Source organism: Pecten maximus, unplaced genomic scaffold, assembly GCF_902652985.1.
Source record: "Pecten maximus unplaced genomic scaffold, xPecMax1.1, whole genome shotgun sequence".
Classification (NCBI taxonomy): Eukaryota; Metazoa; Mollusca; class Bivalvia; order Pectinida; family Pectinidae; genus Pecten; species Pecten maximus.
This window is the reverse complement of record NW_022979383.1, coordinates 19062-25776: the sequence shown is the minus strand read 5'-3', so window position 1 is coordinate 25776 and position 6715 is coordinate 19062. Positions and strand designations below refer to the sequence as shown.

The following is a 6715-nucleotide window of genomic DNA, read 5'->3' as shown; positions in this document are numbered from 1 at the left end:
ATCATCTTGTATAATTCTACTACCATTGTTATACCATTTTTATATATCCTTGTATCTATCATACCATTTTGTTATATATCTATCATATTGCTATTATTTCTTATGTATATGTATATTTCTATTGAAGACATTAATTATCACTCGAGGAGTTTCGAAAATTAGAAACCAGTTCGACATGACGACAAAAATGTTTATACATTAAAACAGCTTCATTATTGAATAATTGTACATTGTACATTTACTCAGTTACCACCATTAGAATATAACAAATGATTCCGTTAAAGAGAGCCTTACCATGAGCTGTCAGTCTGGCCGGGTGAATACACTGTATGCCGCCACTGGACGAAAGACATATGTTCCTCACCGTGTCTCCTGTAACTATTTCCTCTTCTGTCCTGTCTGTGGTTTTTAGGCCTAGTAAATTTTCTATCTGAAACGCTTCTGCATTTGGGCTCAGCATTTTTACATAGGGTCGTTTTCCTAGGATAACAATTGAAATCTGATGACAAAATCCATCTTTTCAATCATATCAATAATAAAGGTTTAGATGTAGTCCAAATCCATATTTCTAATTGGCGTTATTTTGTTATTTTGAAAATCTATTTGTGTTTTAACAATCCTGCAAAAAATCATGTTGAGCCATGCAGTCAAGACTGATAAATCTAATATATTGTATTTTGATATTTTCATATCATCTAATTTAATTAAGCGTAGAATCTAAAAATACAAACATCAAGTACAAAGTGTAAATTTAATTGTTATTTAAGATAATAACAGGGAATAATAATTATCACAATGTTTAAAATATTTATTTTTTCTCCTTGGAATATCGACAATGAATGTTGCAAAAAGAAAAAAGAAAAAAGAAAAGAAAAACAATACAAAATACAAAACAAAAAACCCAGCAAGATAAAAAAGATTTACAACCTTTTTCTTTTTTCTTCTTTTTTCAGCCTATAGATATTGATGTATAACAATAAACAGCCAATTGATATAGCTATAGTACCAAGTATATAGATTAGGAGCATTATAAATTCTAGTCTGGACGGATTATTAAAGTTCATTAAAGATATTTATTTATCTAATTAATTAATATAAAAGAATTAAAGCAAAGTATTCACAAAATAAATCAAGAACCAGTCTTGTCAAAGCTCTTAACATTAATCAATTTACATTTTAATTATAAAGATAATGTTAAGAATAAATTAACAGTAGCATTCCTCTGCATAGCGGAACCATAAGCAGGTCTGGAAGTCTTTCAATCCAATGAAATATTTAATGAAATATCGTTACTATATCAGGTAACATAAAATATAAACTATGAGTAAACTTGCCAAAGTCTAAGAGTATAAGTAGTTCCTCAAATAAAATTACCTGTACATTAAAATGGTCAAATGGTCCTTAGAGTTTTAAGTAATTCATCAAAGTACATTACCAGTCCATTATAATTGTCAAGTGGTCCTTATAGAATTAGTAATTCACCAAAGACTTTAAAAGTCCATTAAAATGGCCAAATTGTCCTTGGATAATAAGTAACTCGTCAAAGGACGTTACCACTTCATTGTAGTTATCAAATAACATGCAACATAAAACAATGAATTTAATTATCCAATTGTTTGACCTAAGAGTATTACTATCATCATATGTACAATAAGGAACTACAACTGCCGAAGTATGTGGGACTCACAAATAACATTAAAACAGACATATCCTGGAGTATGTATTCCTCCAAACAAAATGTAATATAATCTAGAAAAATATGAGGACCTTGATGCATGACAGGTAGCAACTTTAAATGATATAAAATAAAATGAACATTGCTTAATTATGATGTATATGATTACCGTAGGATAAGTCCGCCTGATGCACCCAGCTGCTCCAATCTCGGGTAGTGTGCTGGCTGGTTATCGGACAGCAGCTCTCTTATCAAACGTGTATAGTGTGATTACAATAATAGAGGTGTTGTTTTAGCCAGAAGTACTTGAACATGTTGGGCCCTATTTGACCTGAGAAGGCCAGACAGTAATGATAGGACTCCCAACCGGGCGCTATTTCATCACCCGCTTCACAGATAACACGATCCCTTATACTACAATATATCCGCTATTCATATTTTATTTCTAATTCAAGTTATACATTTATGGAATACGAGTTAAACTCTAATGACGCAGATTATATTGAAGGGCCATGCAAAGTCATTCAATTCCATCAATAGATATATCGACAATATCGTATTTAAATAACAAAGCACATTGACCATATGTATATCGATCGGATGTACCCTGTAGAACTTGAAATAGAGGAACTCGAGTCATCAACCTCTTTACTTGCAACGTAATTCATATTGTTCAGTAAAGATTGGATTGGGATTTCAACATGTCATTCCTTATACACGTGTGGTACTGATAGCTCGATGACAAGAAGAACGTTTAGTCCTCTTGTTGAGTACGGTACCTTACATAAGCGCTGGAACAAGAAAACAAAATCAGAACCCTACTTCTAATGAAAACAAGAACAAAATACATAAGGAAAAGTAAGCCATCTCCTTTATCGACGACATCACTGTGTTTGAAACTATGTCAATTCAAGGTAATGTCATGTCGTCGAATCGTGGAAGTTACAACGCAGACAATCCATGGAAACTTTCGCTTTAACAGCCGACATCCATCCTTGAAATCGTTACATCAGGAACAAGCACTTAAATATCGAATTAACAGTGACAGTTGAGCACCATAGGACGCAAAAACAGGTAGGCTAGTATCTTGACACGGATAAATTACTACATGGAAATCGAAATCGCCATGCCCGTCCTACTGTTTAGAGGTAAGTTGTCTCATGACGTGATGGAGGAGTCTGTAGTGTCCTGGATTTTATTTAGGGTACATCCGATCGACTGAGCCAATACGTTGTTTGGAAAAGAAAAAATACCATCATACAATAGACGTGAAAAAAAAAAATTTGAAATGTCTTTATTCCTGTTCTGATAACCTCTTCGAAGAAATCTGCATCGTATGAAAACAAAACTAAGCCGACCAAGTGAAGAATACACTTTTCACATGTGTTTGTCAATAGCCTGTTGGAAGTTCCACCAAGAATAAAGTTTTTCTTTAGGTAACAAAATTGTTATTACCCACCGCATGTACTTGAAATCCAGCAGGGAAGATCATAATTAAGCTGTATGATTAGCTTGATGATTTTAAATTCCCAATTTGTTAATTTTCAGTTTCCTGATAGTAGCACCCCTACTTACAAATGTACTGAGCAAACCAGCCCCATTTCATTCGATATCCAAGGGCTTGTACTCATTATCCTGATTTAACTAACAGATGTCGCCTGCTAACGGGGGGAAATCAAATTCATGAAGACTACGGGAAAGTTTTATGGTCGACAATGATCTTATTTCGAAATATTCCATTTCCTTGTGTAGAATAAAACAGATGCTTAATCACTATCCCAGCTCCCCTTTTCGGTGTATGACCCGGATTAGACCTATGTTTCGGTATATGACCCGGATTATACCTATGTGTTCGGTGTATGACCCGGATTAGACCTTTATTTTAGGTGTATGACCCATATTAGACCTATGTTTTCGGTGTATGACCCGGATTTCACCTATGTTTCGGTGTATGACCCGGATTAGACCTATGTTTCGGTGTATGACCCGGAATAGACCTATGTTTCGGTGTATGACCCAGATTAGACCTAAAAGCAAAAGACGCTTGCTCATCCGGAACCCCAGGTTTTTATACTCTCTATACTTTTTCAATGGTACTTGTTGTTCGTGCGTTGTCAGAGTGTTGTAGATTTTGAGCTAGAATTTCGTTTTCGTTTGCATGTCGAAGTAATCATAGTTCTTCATAAGGTTTTTATCAGATCCATAAGTAAAAGTAGAGAAATTGGCGGGAGTTGTATCATATTTTGTTTTCATTTTAAATAGGCCCAATATTATAAAATAATCTTATATTGTTTCATAGTGTTTTCCTTTCCGTTTTATAATTTCAAATTATTTTTCGTAAATTTTATGCAACGAACTTATCAATTGTCCCGTTATCTTTTTATCAGTTTATAAATAGGACAAATGACGGTAGCTTGTGAATCCCCCTTGTTGGCCCCTACACCTCCATTCCATGTGTAACTAGTTGTTTTAGAATCAATTTCTTTTGAAAGTGAAGGTGTCCGGTCTTGACACGGGCGATAACAGTATAGGATGTAAAATTCCGGTGTGAAGCTGCTTATTTACGGGAGATAAAAAAAACAGAAGTCTCCCCTATCTCGCACTGAAGCTACATCCCGTGCTCGATACCCGGTTGCCGGACATCTTTAGATTTTAATCCTTTAATCCTTATATTGGACTGTATTTATATTCCACTGTAAACAGATTACGGTAAAGGGTGAAACAATTTACAAGCAAGACTTAGCAACATTCCATGTGACACTGGGTACTTCCGGGTTATGTGGGACTAAGGTGAGAATGTATCGGTGTGTTTGTCCCGTATCTTTGTTATCATGGTAAACACAAGCGTGTACAACTTCAGAAGTGTGTAATTGTTGTAGGCCAACGAGGGATGCTTGATATCTAGTCATAGCTAGTCTCCTGTGGATCTTGTTGACAGAGATGTCACTATTTTGGGATGGGCACTTAACTAATGTGTTGGAGTCTCCATTAAAATGTCTTCTCTGTGTCTCAGAGAAAATCTCGCACAGACCGACACATTGTTTTGTTGGTCATCGCACCAAAATGGAAAAGAGGCTGCCATCTTCCCGGATACCAATGCATATTTCTTAAACATTGGAGCACACTGAGGTATTATCGACCATTTGTCTTATTAAACATGATGAAAGTAGTTAAAAGCGTTGTCTTGTCATTCAATCGCTTCCATCACTCATGTGGCAGGGTGATTTATATAGTTATATTGTATCTAATCTAGTAATTAGTCATTTATTAAGAAGCATCATCATCAATGCACCAGCACCTCACATTCATCTAATCACTATGCAGTGTGTTGTCCAGGTATGTCCATGCATGTCTTTGTGTGTGTGTTTACCTGTAGTGACTAGGAATGTGTGTGTGCGTGAGTATGGAAGAGTGTATGTTACCTGTATAGGTAGATACAGGTTGTTACCTGTATAGGTATATACAGGTGTAAGTAATAAGGCTTTTGGGTCAAACCATTATGTTGGTCACATGATTGTCAACATGGGTTTTATTGGTTATGATAAGATAGTACATATGTTTTTATTGGTTTATATTTTCCCTCCACTTTTATTGTTTGTGTCTAAGTCTTTGTGTTGAATCTGGCAGTTTTTCTGCTGGAAGTTCAAGAAGAAGGTACCGGTTCTACCTGTACATCCGTCCGGCATTTCAAAAGTTATGGCGATAGATTTCCGACGTGGTTTTGGAAGATAAATTCAGTGATCTACTCCTGTAAGTTTTCTTTCTATTCTTTACTAACATGTATTTCACATACTCTTGTAAATAGTATGAAATTGTCTATTTTTGATGTTGGTTTGATACAAGTCTGACAAAATGTTGTAAGACTGATTTTGTAAATCCATAATAATCTATCAAGTGTATATCAAGTGTATACAATGTATTATTGTAAAGACATAATGTCAATATTGTATTTTTTGTGGAGATACCTTAATTATTGCAACTTTGCTAATTAGTATATTTTATTTGTGTATAGGACCCTGGGTCAACTTGTTTAGATCTAATCAGAAGATTAGATTGCCAGAGAAAGTTCAGCCCATAGCAGGTACATGTTTATTATGAGTACATGAATGATGTAGTTTCGTGTAAAATAAGTATTTGTAACTTGGAAATATAATTCTGTATTATATTTATTAATATAAGGTTAAATGTAGATAAGGGGTAGATTATCTCCCCTTATACTGTGGATGTGATGCATTCATATATTGTGTAGTTAATTGATCTAGCATTTTATACATTGTTAGAAGTTAGTTAAATGAATAAGGCCTAGGATATGTATGTATGTATGTATGTATGTATGTATGTGTGTATGTGTGTGTGTGGGTATACATGTATGCATGTATACATGTATGAATGCATGGATGTATTTATGAATGCAAGTGTTTTGCATTTGTGAGATCTAATTGTGTTTTATTTGTATTTATTACAGAACTTGAATTGAATCTGGAATTTGGTTACTGAACCGAAATGGATTGAATAAATAATGAGAACAACCTTTTGGAGTTGTCCTATTTTCTCATCCACCTGGGACCTAACCCACCCCAGTTACATTGGCGCCCATGTAGGGACCCAGGATTTCAGGAGTGGACACTGAAACTGAAGGAGGCTGTTCATGTGTGATCACCATATGTAGCAGAGAGGTATACAGACACATAAGTGGACACGTATACATTGGGACTTTCCCTTGGATTAGTATACATGTGTGGATTAGTATACATGTGTGTACACGTCATCAAGACTTCCCCTTGGATTAGCACACACGTGTATACGTCATCAAGACTTTCCCTTGGACTAGTATACATGTGTGTACACGTCATCACGACTCTTTCTAGAATTATTATACATTTGTTTGTATACATGGAGACTTTTCCCTGGATTATCATACATGTGTGTACATGAAGACATCAAGCCATGAAGTGATGGTGAGACTTTTAAGGCAGTGATGAGATTTTGTTCCTGGGATCTGGCATCAACTGTGAAGTGAGCTCAATTCAAGAACTTTTT

The 6715-nt window shown here is 35.0% G+C and overlaps 1 long non-coding RNA gene across 1 annotated transcript; it reads left to right on the top strand.

Moving 5' to 3' along the window:
• Nucleotides 1-4902: 4902 nt before the first annotated feature.
• Nucleotides 4903-6206, top strand: LOC117318563. The gene is made up of 3 exons (XR_004530404.1): nt 4903-5425; nt 5688-5756; nt 6141-6206. It is a non-coding gene; the product is annotated as an uncharacterized LOC117318563 (long non-coding RNA).
• The last annotated feature ends 509 nt before the right edge of the window (nt 6207-6715 follow it).